The following is a 25716-nucleotide window of genomic DNA, read 5'->3' as shown; positions in this document are numbered from 1 at the left end:
CAAGTTACACTTTTTGATATTCTTTTCCCCCCATGACAAATTGCACAGCGAATACACACATGCACACACACATGTTCTTTGTAACTGTGCATGTTGTCCCTTCATCATAATAAAAAAAGTTATACAGAACAGCTCTTTTTAAGAGCTTTTCCTTTAGAGCCATCAAGGCTTACAATATAAATCCTTTGTATTTCACACATCATTTACTCAACAGGTAGTAATGGCATCTTCAGGGCCATTCTGGTTCATGACAGGAATACAAAGTATTAAAGATATGTGCCCAAAATAATTATAGAATTTTTCCTGGAAAAATTACAGTGCATGTGTAGTAGTCAACCTAAAATCCGAGATTGGTGTTCATTTTACTACTTTATTTCAAATTTAGAAAGTGATTGGATCATGGTCCAAATGTTATCAGTTACTAAAGATTACAGAATTTCAATTACCAGGACTTAAATATATGCCAAAACATGGAATAAGGACCTTGTGAAAAAAGCAACGATAGCAGAACTGAGCTAATCATAAATTAAAAAGTACATACATCTTTTCAATGCTATTTTCAAATAAGGATGTTGAATACTTTTATTGATATTAAGGGTCACAGCACTCTTATGTAACAGTATGACTACAGTTGTTACAGGCACTTCCCAGGCTGAAATAGAGCTGAGTTGAAGAGCAAGTATCTAGAGAGGTATCGATCTCAGAATTAAAACTCTGAAATCCCTGATGACAGACCTTATAATAAACCTCTTTCCTGAGAGAACACAGAAAGGAATTCAGAATTCTGAAAAAGCTTCTCTTTATTCCCCTACTCATCCTCAAACAGGATATGTGCTAGACATGCTGCTGATGTTCTTCTGGCACTGATGGTCATATATATCTCAGGCTTTATTTTGCACCCTATTAAGTAAAAATGAACCTTACAGATTACTTCAATAAAAACATTAGATCCAAACTTTTAATGACCTAACCAGGTGTGATGGGTTGACCCTAGCTAGCAGGTCAACTCTCACTCAGTCACCCACTTCCAGTGGGATAGGGGAGAGGATTAGAAGGGCATGTCAGAAAGCTTGTGGGTCAAAAGACAGTTTAATAAGTGAAGGTGGAAGGAGGAAAAGGAAATTAAAAAAATCAATCAAACAAATAAAAACCAAGTGATACAGATCAATATCCAGTGCCAAGTCAGTCTTACTGAGCAATGTCTACTGCCCACTGCCCACTCTCCACAGTTTTATTGCTCAGCATGACATAAAATAACTTTCTGGTCAGCTGGAGTCAGCTGTCCCAGCTGTGCCTTCTCCCGTCCTCCTGTCCACCCGTAGCCTGATTGCTGGGGGAAGGTAGGAGCAGTGATAAACAGAGAAGGCAGCCTTGAAGATGTGTCAGCACTGTTCAGCGATAGCTAAAACATTGGTATGTTATCCACACTGATTTGGTCACAAATCTAAAACAGACGCCATAGGAGCTACTATAAGGAAAATTAACTCCATACCAGCTGAACACAAGACACCGGGTAAGAAGTTTCATACCTCTAGTTCACTGTTTGAACTGCGGACATAAAGTATTCCTCCTATTGAAAGGATCCAACATTTCAAAATACAAGACATGAAACTATTCCTTTTTTTATGTCCTTGTGAAATATCCTCTTTCTTAATAAGTTTAAAACCTTTTCAAGGTATTCGAAAAGCTGAATATGTATTGTTGCCAAAGTGCTCCCCTGATAAAGGTAATTAAAGTCAGGATTTACAGTATCCTGCTATTATATTGTGATAATTCATTATTATTTATCTGTAGAATGTTGAAAATGGAATACCAGAATACAATAGAATCATGCTATTGAAGTGTTTGGGTGAAATAAACATCAAAAGGAAATTAATATGGACATCTTAACTCAGTATCACCAACTTCACACCAGATGGGAAGACACTGAGAGAGCTGGACTTCCTTTTTTCATTTTTTTTCCCCTCCAATTTCTGTAGCTAGAGCAGAGATCTCTAATACATATAAATTAAAAGTGCATTAATCAGGGTATAATTAATATTCACTCACCTTGAACCCTAGTGTAAAGGCACTGAAACAATATAACTAATGTTAACAGCATAACCAGTAGCATATAAGCATTTTTGTGATGTTGTGATGCCATAGAGAGACACAATATACAAGCATTTTTGAGAAGCATGTGAGCAATGTGATCACCAAAGGGGTAAAATCTTTTGTAGCACATAGGAGGCATCCAAGTAAAAGAAGTTACAAGATAAGGTAGTCACAAGTGACTACAGACTAATGTCCTCACCATTACATGAGAATAACTGGCAAGGATATGTGTTCAAGACATAACAATTTTGTATAAATAATGATGATATTTAATAATACATAAGAACTGTTTGCACAAAGTATGCTGTTAATATATGGATTTAATAAAATTCAGTTTTAAAGTTTAAAACTGGTTTGATTTCTCAGTTTTCAAAATTCTTCATGACAACAGACTCTTAACTCTCTGCTATGAACATGTGGACATATTTATATACTCAACTTCAACACTTCTCATCCAATACTTGCTATATCACGTTGTTTCTGAAGATGATGGAATGGTGTGTGTACTGATGGATAGATTTTGCAATTCCCTTTAGATCAATGGCATTACACAGGATTTACTAAAGAAGGATTTTTACTCAGTAAAGGTATTTAGAGGTACATGAGGAAAAAAAACCCTAGGTCAGCATGCTAAATTTCATATCAAAAGAATTTAAAATATTAATTCTAAAATCAGTTGGGTCTTATTATAAATTCTGTGCGAATTCCCGTTATGTGTCTGGACATCTTCAGCACAGGAAAAGCAAAGAAAATCAACAAGAAAAAAGAAATTGGCTGAGAAAAGTCACACAATCCATTGGCTGCCAGAATATTTGCATTGTTACAATTCGCAGTGCACACAACGTAATAATCCAGTAATGCGTAACATGTTATTTTCATCATGATGTCAGTATAAGAGTTAAAATCAAAGAAAAACACATTCCTTACATTACAGTGCAGACTACCTGAAAGTTAAATAATTCAACAAAAGAGTAAATTATTGTCATATAAATTAAACATTATACCTAGGAGAACAAAGTGCAAATGATTACTTGTATAGCAAAATGCAAGTGAAGCCCAAGGCTGCATTGTTGAAATTCGATGCTGAATTGATTATACAAACACAAAGAATTTCAGCTTGGCTTCTTCCCACTCCAGCAGCTTTTGAATCTACAGTATAACTTTAATCAAATTTTGCAGTAAAGACATATTTTGAAAAACATTGCTAAGATTTTCATGAAAATAGGCAGATGGATAGAGAGAAATTACTTCTCCCAGTTCAGAAAATACTGGAGTGTGAATACAATCATAGTATTAGGCCCTGAAAATCCACAGAAGGGAACACACAGGAGAACAAAGATTTTTAAGTTCTGCTGCTCAATATTTTTATTACTTTTTTTTTGTGCTTCAGCCAACCACCACCACAGAAAACAAAGATTTTTTTAATCTGTTTTATTGTTTGCTCGGTTAAGAAGGACTAGAGCTGTGTCTGAATAGAACTAAGTAATTTTCTTACTTTATATTTAAAATGTTGAAAAATCCTTGATACTTACTTTATTAATTACTTTTTTCTCATATTCTACACCTAAGCTTTTTCTATAAGTGGTTATATTTCTCTCAGTCTACAATAATCTCAGCTAAATGAGGATGACTACTAATTTGGAACCTTGTTCTAATTTATTCCTACCTTATTCTCTGATTTTCATATACTTCTGCAGAAATTATAAAAAATTAACATTACAAAAATACACTTTTAAAATATTAGAACTTGTGAAAAATCAGAAGTACAGCTCTCAGCCTGTGGCCTACCACTTCAAAAACATGAGTGAACTAAATTACCTCAAAACTAATATCACATATGTTCACACATACACATAAAAAGTCACTTCATTCCAGTTTTAGTTTATATGTATTTGGTTTTATAAATAAATATCTATACTATTACTATAATATTCTATAAAAATAATATACTCAGTCACTTTATCCTTATGAATATTACTTGAAGGACACTGATGAAAAATGTATAAGATTATTGTTAGACTTTTTTATCAAATACATAATATTTGTTCATTAAAAATGCATTGGATTTATGAAGTATATCTTGCTGGATTTTTTCACTTTCTTTTTATGAACTTACTGCGCTGTAATCAACAAACCCTTACAAGTCTCTCTGATGCAGTTAGATTGCTTGTCATTCAGTCTGTTTGTGGACAAGATAATTTTTATGTTTTTCTTCTTGCCACACTGAAAATCTTTAACTGAATTTGGCAAAGGGGAATGTACAATTTTTGGCAGAACACACTACAATGGTTATAGCAAATGAAAAACAGCAGCCTCACCATATGATCATATGTTGTTTGACAGGGAAAAAAGAGAAAAGAAAATGTAGACTTATACAGCTCGTATTCAAAAGTTTGGGTTTTTTTTCAAAACCCATTAATATACATGCAAGGAAACATAGAAATATCTGTTGCTCTCAACAAAATGAATACTCCTTTCAGTTGTATATATCTATAGACTTTCGTACACCTTGTTTTGGCCTTCTCTTTTGGTCCTTTTGTCAATACCCTATAATTATTTTTTTCGCATAGTATTTTATGTTCTGTCACATCTTTTGAGTTATGGATTTTTTCCCATTAACAGTGTCAAAATAGTCCTTTCCATTTCTCAGAATCTGCTTACCTACTGTCTCTTTTGTTCTCTCATGCTTCTGCTTATTCATAGTCTGGTACTTTGAGACAGATTTTTCCAACAGTTTCTTTCTCTTCACATACGGAGCTGGACATCTGAAATACTGGGGTTTCAACCCCAAGCCCCAAATTAAGGTTGACATCTGGGTGATTCCCACAGCCCTTCACAAAGGGGGGGTGAGTTTGCCTTTAGGCTTCCCTCCGGGGTGCGGCGGCCTTGCAGGGAGAGCCATGGGGTAAAGGAGCCCCAGGTGTCCTGCATGCAGCAAGCAAAGGTGTCCTGGTTCAACTAGGATAGGGTTAAGTTTCCCCAGCAGAGAGAGAGGGGGAAGGGATCTCCAGCCAGGTTATTCATACCATGCTGACGTCAGGTCCAGGGGCGGGAAACTTTGATTTTACTTTCTCTTTGGCTTTTTGGTGGTGGGACCCATGCATTGGCTTTGTTCCGTACCATTTGCGGTATTTCTCTGTATATCGTTTGTCTTGTTCACTGTTATTGCTGTTTATTGTTGTTATCATTGCCACTGGTGTTGTTCAGATTGTTTATCACACTGTTGTATTAAATTTCTTCTTATTTTAACCCGGGTTTGTATCTCACTGCCAGTCCAACCGGCTGCGGGTGGGGGAGGGACAACAGCAATGTGCTCTCCGGTCCCAGCAGGGCTTAAACCACCACAAAAGGTCAGGTGTCCCACTGAGGGATAAAAGCTGGGACCCCTTGCAGGCAGGGGCAGTGTCTGTGTGTGAGGTGGATGCCCTGTGCAGAGTTCCCTGTTGGGGCAGGACCTCCTGCCTCCCTGGGCCTGGGCTCCAGTCAGGTCTGGCTTTTGTAAGTGTGGGCTGTGTAGAGATTCAGTATGTGGCTTCCTTGGTCTTATGTGTTTGGCTTGTTGACCTGGTTGTCTCCTGTCCCTTTTATAGGAGACTGCATTTCACCATTTATTCCACCCATTGTTGGTTGTGTGGTGTCATTGTTGGGGTCAGTGGGATTGATGTTGATTATGTATAATCTGACTTGTTTGTACCCCCAGTGCTCACCCATGTACTGACCCTTTAGTATCAAATACAATTTGGTTATTGGTTCATCTTTATGCTGGCTGTGTCCTTTATGCTAGGCCTGATAATTGGCAAAACAACATCTCACCTAAGCTTCGATATACATACATAGTAGACTTCTATATTTGAGCTAGTCACCTTAGGCTCTTTTCATAATAATTTATGATAAATATGCACTTTTAAGGTGCATCATATCTGATTTAAAAGTCCAGTATGGGTGTATTGGGTTTGTGTGGCAAGGTTCTGGTAGCAGGAGAGCTATAGGGGTGGCTTCTGTTAGAAGCTGCTAGAAGATTCCTCTATGTCCGATAGAGCTGATGCCAGCTGGCTCCAAGATGGACCTGTCTCTGGTCAAGGTCAAGCCCATCAGCAATGGTAGTAGTGCCTTGGTGATACAATATTTAAGGGGAAAAACCCTGTGCAAAACCATCAGCAGAGAGAGAGGGGAGTGAGAATAGGTGAGAGAAAGAGCTCTGCAGACACCAAGGTCAGAGAAGATGGAGGGAGGAGGTGCTCCAGGTGCCAGAGCAGACTCCCCTGCAGCCCGTGGATCACGGTGAGGCAGGCTGTCCCCCTGCAGCCCATGGAGCACCTGCACCCATTAATAGTGGAGCAGATATACACCTGCAGCCCATGGAGGGCTCCACACCAGCGCAAGTGGATGTGCCTGAAGGAGGCTGTGACTCCATGGGGAGCCTGTGCTGGAGCAGGCTCCTAGGCAGGACCTGTGGTCCTGTGGAGAGAGGAACGCATGCTGGAGCAGGCTGGATGGCAGGACTTGTGACCCCATGAAGGAACCATGCTGGAGCAGTCTGTTCCTGAAGGACTGCACCTCCGTGGAAAGGACTCACATTGAAGCAGTTCATGAAGAACTGCAGTCCATGGGAAGGACTCACATTACAGAAGTTCACGGAGGATTGTCTCCTGTGGGAAGGATCCCACACTGAAGCAAGGGAAGAGTGTGAGGAGTCCTCCCCCTGAGGAGGAAGGAGCAGTAGAGACGTGTGATGAACTGATCGTAACCCCCATTCCCCATCCCCTTGTGCTCCTGGCAGGGAGGAGGTAGAGAAAATTGTGGGTGAGGTTAAACCTAGGAAGAAGGGAGTGGTGAGGGGAAGGTGTTTTTAAGATTTGGTTTTAGTTGTCATTATCCTACTCTAATTTGATTGGCAATAAATTAATTGATTTCCCTAAATTGAGTTTGTTTTGCCCATGACAGTAACTGGTGAGTGATCTCCCTGTCCTTATCTTGACCTGTGAGCCTTTTGTTATATTTTCTCTCCCCTTTCCAGCTGAGGAGGGGGAGTGATACATCGGCTTTGGTGGGTACCTGGTGTCCAGCCAAGGTCAATCCACCACAATGGAAATGACACAGGTATACTGGACTGAGTTAGGTAGAAGGTTGCCAAGGTGATTTGGGGTCTGGAGCATGTGACATGAGGAGAAGCTGAAAGAACTGTGTCTTTTCAGGTTGGAGAAGAGAATATTTGGGGGAGATCTTGCTGTTGTCTTCAATAGCTAATGAGAAAGTACAGAGAAAACCTAAAAGGTACACAGTGAAATGACAATAGAGAATGAACACCAGCTGGAGTGTGGGAAATTCTGATTCAATATAAGTAAAAATAAGTCAAATGCTGGAGCAAAGGTCCAGATCCAGTCTGGAGTCTCCATCCTTGCAGGTATTCAAAACTCAGGTACACATGGCCCCAAGCAACTACTTGTAGTTGACCTTGCTTTGAGCAAAAGGTTAGACTATAGGCCTCCAGAGGCCCCTTCAAACCTATGTGATGTCATGATTCTATGATTTATTTTAGCAGTGAATGTTGGACAGACCATAAGTTCTTTATTTTCTCTTGTGGCCTTAAATTTAGTCCAGACAAGTAATCAACATGTAGACTTCTATACAGAAGATGGCTGAAGGACTCCCTCACTCCCACCTATTCCAAATCCAGCTAAACACCAGTCTCATTTGTATCTTCACTTAAACTGATCTTATAGGAAGCTTTTTAACTATTTGTTCATTAAACATCCTTCCTAGCTTCTAAACATTTTGATAACTATCATAAAATGAATTAAAAATATAAAGTGGTGGTTATTTGTCACATAATAGGAAAAAGGTCACGCAAGGCACATTTGAGAAATGTGAAATGCCTTCCAAAAAAACAAAGCAAACTTCCTTAAGCTCTTACTTTTCATAAATCCCATAACAGAATATGATCGTTATATTACTAAGATAACACAGTTTCATTTCTATTACAAAGATAGATTTAACAGTGTATTAACTGTTACCTTGTCAAATGAATCTTTCATTAAAATATTTTCTCAGCTAAACAATACATTTTTGCAAGTATGATTTCTCTGCATATGCCATCCGACATCTCAATTGCATACCCATGGTTCAGAATTCAGCAGAAATGTTTAAATGCAAACATTTCAGTGAAGAAAAAGACCCACAGTCTGAGTGTTAGTACTCTTTAAGAACAATGGAAATTCAGATATGGAGTTTACAAGTTCGTAAGATGATGTAAGTTACATGACATGGAAGTGAACTTGTATTTCTCTTTCTGTGTTGTGTGGCGGGGTTTTTTTTAGCCACTAGAAAAACTAACCATGACAGAAAAATAGCAGTCTCGGTCACTTTTCCTCCTTCACCCTCAATAAATGAATAGAAATATTCCCCCTAATGTAAAACTACCTAAAATTAGGACAGCAGCATGAGGACAAAACATTTGGTTCACAGAATTTCAGAGCTTATTATGGAAAGCAATATATTCCATTTAATGAGGGAATGAAATTCTTCCATTTATTGCACTGTTTGAAATGAAATGCTTATGCACAATACAAACTAGCTAAAAAAGAGGCAGGAGGGAAGAAACCGGAGAAAGACAGGACTTCTTGGAGGCTTTAATAGGGTTGTTGTTTCCATGGAAACCCTGCCAGAGTGCTGGATAGAATCCTCTAGGGAACTGGTGATCAAATAATGCAAGACTTTCTAATTGTCTAGCAACAACTTGGTTTATGTTTTTAAGTACAACTCTTCACTTAATAACACACTTATATTGCCAGAGGATACATTTCATAAAGAAAGGAAAACAACGCAACTACCCTACACAGAAGGACAAAGTAATGTTTTAGCAATTCTACAGCTGCACAAAGTTTAATATATATGTATAAAATATATAAATAATAACTTAAATAGTATATATATAAAGCACTCCAAATTTCAAGAAATATTATATACATTATTTCAAATGACCCTGTAAAAAGCCTTTTTAATCTACCTGAGCTGAATTGAACCCAGCCATCTAACACATTTAGTCAGGAAAATCTACAAAAACAACACAGAATTTCTTTTTGTGTAGAAGCTGAGTGAGAATACTCTTATTTTTATGCATATGTCTGCATACTTCATAGAAGAAATAATCTGCATATACACATATGCATGTACAAAATGTTAGACTTGCTTCATGTATGAAAAATACTCCACCATACACAGTAGACCTAGAACTGCTTCAATGGCATTGAGGCCTGAAACACAGCACAGAGCAGCTCTTCAGGCACTTGCAAATCATTGCCTGCTGCCTATGCCTTAACACAGGACTGTACTGAATTCCTTGCTTGCTTTGGGGCAGCCTGTACTTCAGTCTCAGACTTTCATACTCATCCTCATTAGCCAGCTCTGCAAAACAGTCTTTACGTGCTCATTTCTATATTCTACAAAAGGCTTCAGTCTGCACAGTTCTACTTTGCTTGTCAAATATTTGTTCACATTAAATGCTGTTGATTGTTTTCTGCATTTTTAATCTGTAGTGTTACAAAATAAATTGTACCAAGATTTGCAGCCTCTGGCGGGGGCTGTTATGAGATCTTGAAAATTATTTGTTGAATGTTTACCTACCTGCTAGAAGCAGCTGTGACTTAATCAGTTCATTTATCTTCATTTCTTATTTTGGTTTACTTTAGATTTTTCATATAAAGCTCAAATGGTAGTTTAACATGAAATCTTTGGAGGCAGCTATGACAAATGTTATACTTAGACATGAACAGTTTGGCTCAAGAACTCCCTAAATATATAGGTGGTGATTGGGGGGGAAACCCAGCTCAAAAGAAAAATGTATTTTTGTTCCAGAATTTCATTTTCTTTCCTCAATTTACAAGTTATAAAACAAGCATCATTAACTTAAGGAAGTTTGTTTGTTTCTATGTTAGTTTTTAATGCTTATATTTATAACTTTTTATTTATTTTTCTATAAATGTGTGTAATATTGATCCACTAACTGAAAGCTCTTATCGAACAGTGGTATCTGTACACTGTCCAGAAATAAACTTGTTCTGTTATCATTCCAGGAGTTGTTCATAAGTTTCAAGCTACTGTTCATAATTAATTAAATATTGACAGCAAAGCTCTTTACTAGCAACTTCTTGATGTGGACCATAGATCTTTCAGACTGTTATGCAAATGATGGTACAGTGATTATGAAGGAAGACTGATCTTTAGAAAGACTGGGAGGGTGAATTACTGGGGATGACAGAAAAGGAAGCTTTCGGTGTAATTATTTGTGCACATTTAGAAAATTCCTCAATTGGACTTTCTATGTGCTATCTTAGCCAGAAAACAGCTGAAGTGCAGCAGTCTACAAGCCTGCCAACTCCTGAGCTGACAACGTGCAGATTATACATTAATTTATTCTGGGACTAGAGGGTTACAGAATCACTAATGTCTGTAAACCATCTCCATAGTGCTGGCACAAATCAGATAATATGCAGTGTTGGAATTTATGTCTGAGAGAAAATTATTTGGCTAATAGCAAGATCATTATAGCATCCTTGTTCAAAATGGCAGGTAGTCTTGCAAATAGCAGGGTAGACATGAGACACAAACAAATTTAATCCAAAAATAACGGAAATTAGGATGGTTATAAATCTTTATGCAATAGCACAAAACAAACAGAATTAACATGCAGTGTCATGCTTAGCACTTTAGGAGACATGGCCCTTTTTGTCTGGTTCTTCTATGCATGTATGAACCTGAGGCCAAGCAACACATCCAAGAGTCTAGGTAGTGAGCAGAAGGCAGTATTCATAATGAAAAAACAAGCCACATAAACATAAATGTGTTGTCACAGACTGAAGAAGATACTGCAAAACCAGATTAACCTGTAGTTTTTCCAGTAAACAGACTCACTGATCAAAATATGAAACCATATCTAGAATCTAAGAATTATCTTGTGCTGTTGAAGAAATATTGTTTGTAAAGCCACATTAGCTTATGATACTTAAAAGCAACGTTTTTGCATTTCTTGTGGATACCTCTAGAGTTATGACAGGCAGAAAATTTGATAAACAGATGCCTGAAAACTACAGTCTGAAAGACAGATTTATGTGCAGATGCATATCATTCTGGATTTACATATGCTTTTCCAGAGTCATTATAGGTGTTCTGTAAAAGATAGGCTTAAAAAAAAGGGACTAATTCAGATTTATACTAAAAGGGAAGTCAGTTAGAGGGCTTCCATTTCCAAAATTCTTACACTTTTATAAAAGATTTTCTTTCTTATAGTATATTATCTCTATTGTAGCATCATCCTTTGAATCCTCAGTCTTGTCTGCTTTCCCTGTTATTTGCTTTTTTGCCTGTTACCATCACCATCAGGCTCATTGGAAGAATCCTAGTTTAGAAATGGATTATATTATTTTCAAACACCCAAGTTTCCAGTCTTTATTTCATATATCTTTGCGGTTTTAGAAATATTGCCACCAGTTATCTGCATTTTAAATTAATTGCCTTTCTTTTGATCTAGCACTATTAAATTGGTTCATCCACATAACTCTATTCCTCATCCTTATTCTTGAACATGGTTTCTGTACAACCTTTCAGAAGGCATTACTGTGCCAGACAAGCCCCAATATAGCTTCCCTGGATCTTTATTTGGTCCACAACAAATTCTAATTCAAATCAACACATTTGCTCAATATAAGTTGACTACCTCCCCACCCACCTATGACTGAATTTGACTTACATGGAGGACAACCTGAGGTCACAACTGGGCACAGACAGCAAAGCTTTACAGGACCTATGTACCAGCAGAGAAAGTTTCTGGCAGGATAAATCAGAAGGATAAATCTCTGCTCCAAATACTGTCAATGCACTGAGGCAAAGAAAAAGAAGTTCTCCTGAGTTATCATTCCTTCACATCTCAACACAGCTGTGTTACACAGACATTTCATCTTAAGCTGTTTTTAACTGGTATGTATGCTGCAGGTTTTTACATGTTGTTAATGTTGTAGTAGTTTATGTACTATTTAAAATATGTTTGATAAACAATCATACAAAAAGTGTTAACGGTCAAAACCAAAAGCAGTCAGCAGGAAGCTCGTTCACACACGTGAATATTCCCTTATGTAGCTATATGTATGCTCTGAGAACAATCACAGTTCAGAGGAAAAGTCAGATGTCATGTTAGGCATGTGATACCACTGCTTTTAATAGTTACAGAACACTGAAAGAACAGTAAAACATATCCTGCTAAGCAACATAATCATTGAATAGCCTGACTCCTACTGAAAACTCCAGACCTCCAAAAACAGTGTCACATGCTTCAACAGACAATCCAAAATGCAGAGATTATATTCTAAAAAGCCATAGATAAATTTTACAATGCAAATCCATTACACAGCAGTTCAAATAACATTTTTTTTTCTGTTCTAGGAACTAAGAAAAAAATTCATTCAGTGGTCAAGGTTTTTAATATCAACTTGCTTAAAGAAAAAAACCCATGAAAATGTAGAAAATGTTTGATTAAAATCAAGGTCTATCCAAGGAAAATACTTAGTTAAACTTTGCAGGAATCTAAAATCATACACTTACATGCTACATTGCTTAACTCTAATATGGTAGTATCATTTTTATATACAAGTAACTAAGGATGTAGAGGAAAATTTCTACTGAATAACAGAAATAATTTGCTTGCAAAGTTCTTAAGCACCTGTACTACTATAAATTTTTGAATGGATGGGCTCACCACAGAAAGGCCATCAAAAACTATCTTAAACTTTCCAAAGCCTAGAAAATCTGTCTTAGCTGCAGTTTCTCTATTCTTACATAAAATGAATGAATTAAATTGTCATCCTGAAATAGCTGAAAGTCAACCCAAGAAGCATGGAGTGCACTCTTCCCTCTTTGATAACTATGATTCTTTAAATAACAGTGGGAAATGATTACATGTATGTGAAAAGGAACACCTGGTTTATCAAGGTTTTTTTGAGAAATAGAAAAATGTATCACTATTGAGACTGAAATAAAGAAAAATACTGTAAAAATCACTGGGGTGCATTTTTTTTTTTTTTTTTTGCTAATGAACAGCTGCATCAGTAAGAGAATTGGGGGGTGGACTTCTTTTTGGTTTTAATTTAGGAGAATGATCTTTAGCACATAGAAGAAAATGCCTTTTAACTGATACTCACAGAAGTAAAAAGAACAGAAAGATAGTAATGAGGCAGTGTCCCACATATTTCACAAAAATATGTAACTTGTTATATCTTTCATCTGATGATCATAAGGCCATTTGCAAGTGAAATGAAACACAGCTTGCTGTAAAAAAACAAATTATGTCAAATATATATGACTGAAATATTCAGCCACACTTTCAGGCAGCTCCAGATGAGACAGGATCAAAAGGGGAGGATCTTGTTCTATTGATATAAGGTTGACAAAAGGAAGGATAAGTAAAAGGGACCATGAACAGATCTACCACATTTTGAATTTATATTTTGGGTTTTGATTATATTTGAGTGCGCTTCTATTTAAAAAAACAAAAAAAAAAACCAACAACCAAAAAAACCCACCACAAAACCAACAAGACTGTAATAAAGAAAATGTTGCACTGTTAATAACATGAAAAATAGTACCCAAAAGAGCCATTAAACTATTCCTGAGTGAGGCATGCAATGGCTGATCTAAGGCAAGAGTTTACAGACTCAGAAAGCAAGTCATAAATTTCAAGGCGAGGATTAGAGTCCCTTTTAACATGTCTTTTTAAATAGTAGGGATTTTTCTAAGTACGCACATATAGTTATTTTATATATATATATATATATATATATATATACACACTTGTTTATCTTACACAATTCAAACTTACTTGAAGAGCTACAGTGACCAGCAAAACTGGATAATGGAGCAATCATGTATCTACAGATACCAGAATAACTACTGTAAGCACGGCTGCTTGGAGCAGCTAGAAAGAGCAAATGTTTGACAAGTCACTGCCTTAGCTGCATCTTAAATGAGGTTATGCAATTAAATAAGGAAGATGACAGCACTCTGGAATTAATCCTGTACTGAGTGATGCATAACTGCATGTTACATGAAAAGAACCAACTATGCTAGCAGTTGCATCATCAGGGGATGAGGAAAGAGCTGTCATTATTGTGCTTTGAGCATCCAGAGAAGTCAGTTATTGATTATTCTCCTGTTCATTCTTTTGCTTTCTCCCTTCAGTGAAGCAGTACTCTTAATCCATTTGCTGTACTATTTATGAATGATAAACCTTAGCTCAGTATCAGATATCTTAATTTGATTTTCCCAGTTTCCTGGGGTGCTAGGGTTTGTTAATGATTATAAAATTTTACCTCAGTCTTTGGTATTCCTAGTAATGATAGAAATGGAACGCTTATAAAATCCTTGGTGTATGGATGATGTCCACATGACTTGGATAAGTGCCAGAAGCACTTTAAACTTTTGTCCCCAATGACAGGAAAATTCCCAAAATAGTTTATGAAGTTATGATCATTATTGCTATTCATAAATCTCTGCTTTTTCTAATCCTAATCAACTAAACAAATATATATGAGAACTTGAGTCTGTGAATTAGAGACTTCCTTGAGCTATTGAAAGAACACTTCACGCATTTCCTCACCCTTATCCAGTGGTGTGTGACAGACTCCCAACGTGAGTTCTACGATTATTCTGTTGCTTTCTAATCCTGATCCACAAGCCTCTCCACCAGCCCATTCTGCATCCCCAACAGCTGATCCATATATCTAAGCTGCTCCTTCACACAGATGCCATCACACCATCTCTGCCTCTTTCCTGAGGAGTTTGTACCCATCCTTTATCACACTCCAGCCAGGTGAGCTGTCCCACCATGTCTCAGTTACTCCAATAACTTCACTGTTCTGTGACCTCACATGGTGCTGGAGATCCTCCTGCTTGTGTCCCAGGCTGACCTGAGGCAGATGTTCAGATATCTCTTCACCATGTTTTATAATTTCTGAAGCTTCCCATATTCCCATCACTCTGAACCCTTTGTTTTTGATCCCTGTCCACTGCTACCTGACTTAAATGTGGATTGAAGTGTCTGTTTCCCATGGCTCCTCGTGCAAAGTTATTTTCTCTTCAGCTTGATTACTTTGTTTGAAGTATTTATATTGAACAAGGTTTCTTTTTTCCTCATGGTTTACTGAAGAAGAGAAAACTGGGAACAAGCAGACTTCAAAAACAAAGCCTATATTATTTTTTTTCATTATGCTTTAAAGAGTTTTTAAAAGTTCTAAGACATATATACAAAAAATTTAAATATACATACTTAAAATGATATGGAAAAAAATCTAGAAAATATACAAAGTATATATTGTTGGGACATAACATCAAACATTCAAAATTAAAGGTAGATGGAACTGTGACATGGAAAGAATTAATGCATAACTGCACAGCAGTAACTTTCTTTCTCTGAAGTGTAAAACACCAGCCAGTGTTAAAAGTATTGGGATTAGGAAGATTAAATTGATGAAGCACCTAGCGATCCTAAATTCTCACAGTTAAAGTTTTTTACCTCCTCTCGGGCAGTCTTAGAAGAACCCAGTATCAACTTTATGATGTAGAGCAGCAAAGAGAACCTTTGCCCATAAACTGCTCTGTTCTGGTGCAATAAGCTGAGCTCCACTGATTGACTGAAATGTGAAAGAAATTTTATGTGCTAAATTTGTACAGATCTACTATCAAAGGTTTCATTTTGAACATAACTCAGAAGGCCATCATACAATATAAATGGGTTAACAGAACAGACCTCTTACCTGTATGTCCATTACAGTCAGTTCTGTAAGAACTGTAAGTCTGTGCTGTTTGGCCTTTCTTGGACACCTTAAACACAATGGAAACTTTCACACACATGCAGCAAAACTCTGCTATGGCTTCTATTACATTTAAATGCCCTTCTAGTGTCAACACAATTTATAGCAGATTGTTTTTAACTTCTGAATTTGCAGAGATGAATAAAAAATTATTAAATGTTGTGAAATTCTAAATTTAGTTTTGTAACACAACTGAACCATCTTCAGACTCCTTCATCAGTGGACAATTTTAAATATTATCTCTTTAAAAACAGGCTGCAAATCTGAAATACATCTCACAAGACAAAGGCAATGCTGTCTTAATATTTAAATAAACCAGCAACACCCTTGCCAATGATGACAACAATATCAACTAATGCCGAAGAGCAAGATTCATGTTCCATAGGTGAATCAGTAATCATTCTTTAGGTTAATAAAGATGCAGTCTTGAAGAATACTAAAATGTCATGCTTGAAATTTAGCAATGAAATCTTTTGCCTGCACAAAACCACTACTGGCAATGAGTTGTTCTCCTGGAGTAAAATTGGAAGGGCTTTAAAGACTTCTCAGAAAAATAATTTGTCATGGCTTTCCAGATGTAATTACAACGGAGTTATAAATCAGGGTTTGCAAGGTGTTAATTAAATACTGAAAAATATTTTCACGTTTTCCATTTATACCTAGGTAAATTCTAATTTTAGGTAGAAATTGAGGTATACAAAATTTTATCAAGCCATAATTTCAATAATCTGAGATAACTATAGTAGTCTGTTTAAAAGCCCAGGGCAGCAAAAGCATTTTATACTAAGCAGTTTAGTAAACTGAGTTAATGAATCGGGGATTTAGCAGTAATTACTTTCAGAGTATCTCAAATTATTTTAAAAATATTATTTATGCTAATTGATCACTCAAAATGATTTATCTAGGAATGCCACATAGCAAATGAACCCAAGAAGAATGTAACATGTTATAGGGAAACAATTACCTAGCATAAGCAGAATTTACTAGCCCAAACACATATTGAGCTAGTTATACATTTAATACCTCTCATCTTAAAATAGTCTTTAGGGTTTTCTAACAAATAAACTTGATTAGAAATTAGTTTTAAATCACATATGAAAGACTGGGGCTTTGCTGGAATTAGCACCTCTAGTACTTTGTTTTGATAACTGCACGGTACACATGCTCAAAACAAACTATTCAAATTGTTGTCAATTATCAGCCTAAACCAGTATTTCACTTTTCCAAATTCCTCCTTCCCATTGAGTCATCTTGATTCTTCAGAGTAAATTTCTCCCCCTTTAATTGCAGGTATAATTCTCACTGTTATGTTGTCCTCAGTGACAATTTTGCAACGGAATTTCAATAGTATGTGTGAATATGGTCAATGCAACATTTACTTCTATGTCCTTTGTCCTAAAGAAACTTCTTTAAAAAAACCAAGAGATAAATACAGTATTTCAAGCTTTTCATAAATAACCCCCACTAACTTCCACCCACTTGTAAGAAGTCCTAATTCCCAGTCTTGAACACAACTGTGGGCTCAAACATTTTGGAATTCAGGAAGTTTTACTTTGTTCAGTACTGGGTTAGGTTTATTGAATTTAAAATCTGGTTTTTCTCTTTTCCTCTTCTTTGCCTGTATCAATTGTTATAACAATCTTTTGTTATTAAATTTTATCTTATTGACACTTTTTCCATGAAAAGTAGCAAGATAATGAATGCATTGTTACATCTGTTTTTTTCCTTACTTTTGAGTCAGGAACAACTGTCTGCAAATGTTCCCTTTCTGGAATAATAACATATATTGTCTTTCTTGTTCTAAACATAATTTTATTTAGAAACAGTTCCGCTGCTTTCCCCAGTCCTCTGTATAGTGTTTGGAGATGTCATTTAAGAGGTCTGTTTTCCAAATTAAGATGGTTACTGCACAGATGAATGCTAATTACTTTGATGCAAATACTTTTTCATTCTGGTCTATATCACACCAGCTCAGGGTTTGTCCACTGCTAATGTAAGTTTCTAGTGGATATTAGGACAGCTCTCTCCACTACTGATAGGAATTCCTGAAATTCCATAAGGACATGCAAAGCCAAACTATGTAAACCGAAAGAAAACATGATTCTGACACTCTGATGAATATCCTGAACTGGATATATAAATTTCTAATGAAAGGAAAACTAAGGAAAACATTTTAAGATATTTAAGCTTCTTAAGCTGTTAACTATATCCTGATCTTCTGTAGATCTCTTACCTTTGAACATTTAAATCTTGATTAAAAAAAAAAACAAACAAACAAAAATTTTTTTGGGTCAAAGTTTCCATGCTGAGCTTCTTTTCTAAAAACTAGTAACTGTGTTTTTAAAGTATCATCACTATTATAATAGCACATTATTGCACACTAAGTTTTCACAGATGAGCACAATGGGTACTTCCAGTTCTCCACCCATCATAAGAACTTAGTTATGTGGTTAATATTATCATAAATGAAAAAACCCACAGGTTTTAAACATGAAACTAATGTATTAAACCCAATCAGAACTCTTACAAATAATGGGGTTTTGTTAAGGAATGTGTACTGTGTTCGATCATTATTACTGCTTGTATATTTTCAATGAGTTGAATTTAACAAACACTAAATATATTAGTAGTGCTAATATTATTGTTAGCACAGTAAAACTAGTTTATTTTAGTGTTAGTTAGGAATATATAATCATTCTAATATAATAGACATATTTCTGTACCAATTTACTGGTTCACAACACATCAATAATGACTTATAGTAGCCTCAAATAAATCAGTACTTTCGCCACTATTTTGAATAATAAGAAATCCATGGATCTGATCACACATTAAAATTCATGTGGGGATTTCCTATTCTTCAGGTTCAGATATATTTGTTTACACAAGTACATTTGTATATTTATGTGAAATATACCTGATAATGAGAACCAGATACTATCCTGACATGAACACTAATAAAGTAAAAAAAGACAAGTATGGCAGGGTATACTAGAGATCAATTTCAATGCTTTTCATAGAAGTAAAAGTTTGATTCTATTGGTCTTAAAAATTACACATTTTAAAGATAACTAAAATGAAGAGATCACAAAGGTGTTTTCTTGCAAAAATTCAAAGCAACAAAAGGCAATGTAGCTTTCTCCATTAAAAATAAAAGTCATTCAGGGTTTCATTTTACAGAGCTTCTTGGCTCTCCTTGAAAGCACACAGCATTATCCTTGAAAACACACAACATTTATAATTATACTACTATTTCAATAAAATGCTAGATCTTTTTCATAATTTCTCACAGCCCCCCCCCCAATCTTAATTAACTTCTCTAATTTTAGGGGAGCATCATTGCCATTTGTAGACCATTTACATTTTTAAATGTACCAACCATAAGAGGGTTGTCCATTTTAAGCAATTTATAATGTTCCAAAAAGGATTACAAAGCAATCTCTGAAAAATCTTTCATTCGTTAGTATCAAGTCATCTTCATATCTTATATAGAAATACATCATTCTACAAATTATTTTTGTTAGTTTTCTTTTTATCTTTTTAAAAATAATCCAACATTTTTAATCTAGTCTTACACAGCTATAGCACGGGTTTTCCCAAGAACAAGCAGTAACAACTGTTCTGACTTAGACAAAAAACTGTTCATTCCCCATGAGATGCAATTTATTCCTTGTTTTAAGTTAGTGCACCTTATTTTCCTCTGTATTGTCAGTCCACTAGTAAATGCACTGCATAGCATCAAGTGCAGTACTTTGAATTTACCTCCTGCTCTGTTCCCTCTACAGCCTACAAAACCCAGCTTACAACAGACACAAATGAAGAGTCAGCTCAGTTACACTTATATTACTAATTTCTATTTGCCATGCTGTCATAAAATAATTTACTTACTTGTAAACAAATGTATCTGTCCATGAAATGCTTACATTGTTATATGAATAGTTCTTGATAGTCATGTGAAGTTTGGGTTGTTTTTTTTTCAGAATTCCATATATTATAGGGAATATGTAAACAGATAAACCCCTTCAAGAAAGTGTACTGAAGAGTCTACAAGACTCTTAGATGTACTTTTCTTTCATTTGAAGATGCTCTCTTCTTTTATCTGTCCCAAAAATTATCTCAGGTAGTTGAAATATATATATAGTCATGTATCTATATAGTCACAGAACTATACCAGCGAGTTGCAATTAAATCTTCCTCTCCAGTGGGTTCTGCACACAGGAGATAGTAAAATACTTCAATAGTGAGGTGAATATTCTAATATTAAAATCTGACACCTGTTAGATCACTTTTTAAAATATGGGCTTATAAATATCTCGATCCAGTTTATTGGGAATAAATCCACTGAACAAGAACAAATTAAGTATACATCTATACAGACAAGGAGAAATAAACACATCTTTATATGTATATCTATATAAATTGCAGGGGAATTACAGAATTCCTAGGTTTGGAATTAAATAACAACCTCTTTAGTCTTTTACCTGTCATGAAAAATAATATACTTTCAGATAAATACTGAAAAAAGCAGAAATGCATTTTGTCCATGTAAATAAAGTACCTACAGCCAGTGGGTTGTGCACTTCTCTGACTAAAATGCATGTCAATTCAAACAAGTGAAAAAACAAAGTTTTATAGTGACAAATATTTTGTAGCTATACGTACAGGCAACACTGAAAAATATTTTAACAGAACTTCTAGGAATATAAATAGAACATATATTCTGGTTTTGAAATTTCTGGATTCTTAAAAAACAACCCGTTTTAGAATGAAGATTCTTAAAACATTAATTTTGCCCTGGAATAGGAAAAACTTTAAAAATATAAAAGTCAGAATACTTCCTTGATTATGAACGTGTCTAATCACTCTAACCTTTACAGACTGACAATATTATATATAAATGTAACCTTATTTATTAGCCTCAGTAAATCATTCCTAGGTTGCCGTATTTCTGCATTATGGAGAAACTGCAAGCTGTAATATTTTCTCAGAAATGGGTGGTTCAATACAGCTGCTATCATGTTTCACTGTTGAAAACAAACTTATCAAAGTTCATTTGTCAGTGAAGAAGACTTTATTTAAAAATAGTCAGGGGTTGTGCACAGTATAATTGACCACAATACAAGAAAACCAATTTAGTTTTCTTTTAAGGTATTTTTGCACTTCTAGTAAATATAATAAAACAGAAATTTAATGAATGTCAGAACATGCAAATGACAGGTGAAAGAAAATCTCTGCTTTTGAACTATGTGCACTGAGAAACAGAATATGAAATAAAGTAATTGTTATGTATGTGCAATGATTTTGCAATACAATACGAGACTGGTAAAGAAAAAGGAAGCAATTTGAGGAACAATTCTTTTCTTTATGAATAAAATTTGGACAAAAAAATGTGTAACTTCAATATCAGTGTTGTGCACCAAATTTAAACCATAAGCATGTAATAGGGTCTCATCTATGGTTGTTTGTGGAATACAAAGCACTTCCGATTCCAATGAAATTCCCCTCATTGAGACATCAATCCATAAGATTTATCACAGAAACACAAAATCATCTAGGTTGGAAAAGATCTTGAAGATGATCCAGTCCAACCATTGACCTAACATTGACAGTTCCCAACTACACCAGATCCCTCAGTGCTATGTCAACCCGACTCTTAAACACCTCCAGGGATGGGGACTCCACCACTGCCCTGGGCAGCACATTCCAACGCCTAACAACCCGTTCAGGAAATAAATGCTTCCTAATATCCAGTCTAAATCTTCCCTGGTGCAATTTGAGGACATCCCCTCTTATCTTATCGCTTGTTACTTGGTTAAGGACACTCATTCCCAGCTCTCTGCACCCTCCTTTCAGGCAGCTGTAGAGGGCGATGAGGTCTCCCCTCAGCCTCCTCTGCTCCAGACTAAACACCCCCAGTTCCCTCAGCCGCTCCCCGTACGACCTGTGCTCCAGAGGCTGCACCAGCTCCGTTGCCCTTCTCTGGACACGCTCGAGTCATTCAATGTCCTTTTTGTAGTGAGGGGCCCAAAACTGAACACAGGAATCGAGGGGCGGCCTCACCAGTGCCGAGTCCAGGGGTCAGATCCCTTCCCTGTCCCTGCTGGCCACACTATTGCTGACACAAGCCAGGATGCCATTGGCCTTCTTGGCCTCCTGGGCACACTGCTGGCTCCTGTTCAGCCGGCTGTCAATCAACACCCCCAGGTCCCTCTCTAACTGGCAGCTCTCCAGCCACTCCTCCCCAAGCCTGTAGCGCTGCTGGGGGTTGTTGGGGCCCAAGGGCAGCCCCCGGCATTTGCCCTTAGTGAAACTCCTTCAGTTGGGCTCAGCCCATGGCTCCAGCCTGTCCAGGTCTCTCTGCAGAGCCTCCCTACCCTCGAGCAGATCAACACTCCCACCCAACTGGGTGTCATCTGCAAACTTACTGAGGGTGCACTCGATCCCCTCGTCTAGATCATCAATAAAGATGTTAAACAGGAGTGGCCCCAACACTGAGCCCTGGGGGACACCACTCGTGACCGGCCACCAACTGCATTTAACTCCATTCACCACAACTCTTTGGGCCCGGCCATCCAGACAGTTTTTTACACAGTGAAACATGTGCTCATCCAAGCCACAAGCAGCCAGTTTCACCAGGAGAATGCTGTGGGAAATGGTGTCAAAGGCCTGGGTAAAGTCAAGGTAGACAACATCCACAGCCTTTCCCTCATCCAATAAGCACGTCATCTTGTCATAGAAGGAGATCAGGTTTGTCAGGCAGGACCTTCCTTTCATAAACCCATGCTGACTGGGCCTGATCCCCTGGTTGTCCATTATATGACTTTTAATGGCACTCAGGATGACCTGCTCCATGACCTTCCCTGGCGCCGAGGTCAGACTGACAGGTCTATAGTTTCCTGGATCCTCCTTTCTGCCTTTCTTGTGGATGGGTGTCACAATATTTTGCTAAAATACAAGAATTACCTCCTCCTGATCTCTTCATTCAAAGTTAAGGCAACATAAAAGGAATGATAAAAAAAAATTACTCCTCAAATACACTTGTTCTGAATTATAAGAGGCAGATGACAATAACATTTGCACACAGTTGATCTAAAGACATCTATGAGCTCAAATTCACTGACATCTACGCATGTGTTAGGTTCAGAGCTTTCTTCAATTTATTTTCGATAGGTAAACCCAACCAAATAAAAAAACCCAAATTAATATTGAATAAAGTATGCTTTAATGCTCTTTTAGGGGCTTTTTTTCTAACAAATAGGACTATGATATTTCCTAGGCCAGAACACTGAAATACTCTGTATTTCCCCAATTCTGCCAGTTATATTAAAATGGAAGGTCTCTGGAAGAGACCTGGCCATCTGCCAAAAAACAGTAGTCAAGTTGTTTAGCATTCAGAAAAAATAATTCTTATATATATAATCTCAAAATTATATACCACTTCACTTGTTTCTATCAGGAGTTTCTGTTTTAGATGTAATGACCATTGGTACAGAACAATGAGTCATTTATCAGAGGAACTCTTTAGAGATGAGTGTTTAATCAAACAGAGAGAAAGAGATAAGAAGCTCATTAGTGGGTAATCACCTTTAGCGACCTTCTGCAGAATCCTGTGTTGGATAATTGCATTAGACAAAATTAGGAGAAATTCATTAGAATGGAACTACAAAGGCCTCTGTAGTAAATGTAAGGTTAGATGTTTCTGATATCAAACACAGACTTGTAGAAAAGGAGCTATTGAAATAATTAGTTAATTTTTTAATCGAACATAGACCAAAAATACCTTAACAGTAATTTGGTGCATTAAGCCTTTAAGCCATTATGCCTGATGCTAAAACATAAGAATCTGTCACGTTCCTAGGTTCCGTTCAGTAATTTGTAACCACCAGTATTAAAATCTGTACCTTGATTATTTTATTTTTCATTTGGTAAGCCTTTCCCCTTTTTATTCTTTATTGCTGTTGATTAGAGAACTGCCTTCTCCAAAAGCTGTTTTCCTTCTGTATGAGTTTCTGCAAGCCACTTCATCTTCTTGCACATATACTGAAAAGTTTTAATTCCTCAGTCTCTAGACAAAATAACAATTTTGAAACCTAACAGAACTTGTTTCCTCTTTCTGAATCGTTTCTAGTTTGTCAGCTCTATTTTGTCCTAGAGTGACACTATTTAGATAATGACCTCTCTAGTCATGAATGGATATGTTTTTCATATTCTTATGTGATAGTCTTCTGCTTACACACTAGAGTTATGTTTAACCACAATACTATGGCATCTTATAATTCCTGTTCAAATTTACACTGTGTATTTTAGCATCCCCTTGGAATAAATACAAAACCTATCCAAAGTTCTACTGAAAAATGTTGTATGAAAAGAAAGCATGTGTAACACTGTGACTGTGATGACTGACTGGCAAGTGGAAGCATCAGGTTCAAGTCTCTCATCTTCCTCATTTAAGAGTACAGTTTTTTATGTCAACTGATTTCAAAATTGTCAGATCAAGAATTTGAACAGTGGTCGACAGTGAAGTCCATTAGCCTTTTACTTTGTTATAAATGTAAGTTAACATAGTGTTATCAAATCATTTTTATGATCATCTCCAGAAACAAAATTTGGATTTATGCTTTGGCTGTGTATTTCCATTATTAGCTAGTTGGGTTTGGTTTTTTTTTTTGTTTGTGTGGTTTTTGTTGGTTTGGTTTTTTTTTTTTTTGGGGGGGAGCAGGGGGGGAGAATCGGGAGTTATAAATAATTTTACTAGAAAATATTATTAGTAGTAATAACGTTATATTTTCTTCAATATCATGCATAAATATATTAAATAGCTCTAAGCCAAGAATAGGAAACAATAGAATGGTATTTCCAATTATAGACATTTCCCATATATAACTACTTTTTTGTGGTACTGGTTAACCAGGTTCTAACCCAAATTAATTTTGATTTTTTTTAATCAGAATTTTATCCGAATGCTAATTTCAGTTGGAATGTTTCTGTAGACTCTGGAAGAGTGCATTAAATTTTTTAAACAACTATAAATGTTAAATTCTGTAAAGTTAACCTGCAAATCCGGAAAAAGGATCTCAAGCTTGCCTGACAAAACAGCATTTCATCAAAATACTATATTGTATTTGGTTGTGTATAGTAGTGAAAATTTCTCCATTTTATCAGCTTAGCTTCTTTCCTTACTCTGCAAACATTATTTCTCTCTAACAGTCTCAGAAAATAATATTTACCCATAAACCAGGATTCTCTACAACTGCTATATTTCTAATGTGAGCAAGTTCAACCTACCATTTTTGTTAAAATGCAAGGGATATCCTACACCGAAATCAGAAGATATCCAATCTGAGGGGAAGTCTTGCTAACTCAGGTGGTTTTGTAGTTTCAAACTTCTATTTGCTCAACATCCAAGTTAATACTTGACAAAAATTAGTCCTTGGGAAGCATTAATGGATCCCATATTTACATTCCCATAGTTGATAACATGTTGAACACAGACATTTATATCCTTCTTATTGCTATGTTTCAAGTTCTTATTTCATTACATATATTTCAAAATAAATGAGAAATATCATTTTAATAGGATATTAACTTAAAAGTTGATAGGTGTTTGTGTTGAAATACCTCATATATGCGAGCAGGAGATCAAAATATTCAAAAAGTTTTTTTTTTTCTTTAATCACAGTCTAAAAATTAATAATTAAACCAGAGATTAAAAGTTGTTCATACTGATAAATATAATGTAGATATTCAAGAACATTACTGTAGCATT

General features: G+C 36.1%; 1 protein-coding gene across 3 annotated transcripts in view; it reads right to left on the bottom strand.

Moving 5' to 3' along the window:
- Positions 1 to 25716, bottom strand: part of CSMD3 (CUB and Sushi multiple domains 3) — a 732271-nt gene that overhangs the window by 540084 nt on the left and 166471 nt on the right. The window lies entirely within an intron of this gene.

The sequence above is a fragment of the Athene noctua genome, chromosome 2, assembly GCF_965140245.1.
Source record: "Athene noctua chromosome 2, bAthNoc1.hap1.1, whole genome shotgun sequence".
Lineage (NCBI taxonomy): Eukaryota > Metazoa > Chordata > Aves > Strigiformes > Strigidae > Athene > Athene noctua.
The sequence above is the reverse complement of the archived record's forward strand: the minus strand, read 5'-3'. Positions and strand labels throughout refer to the sequence as shown.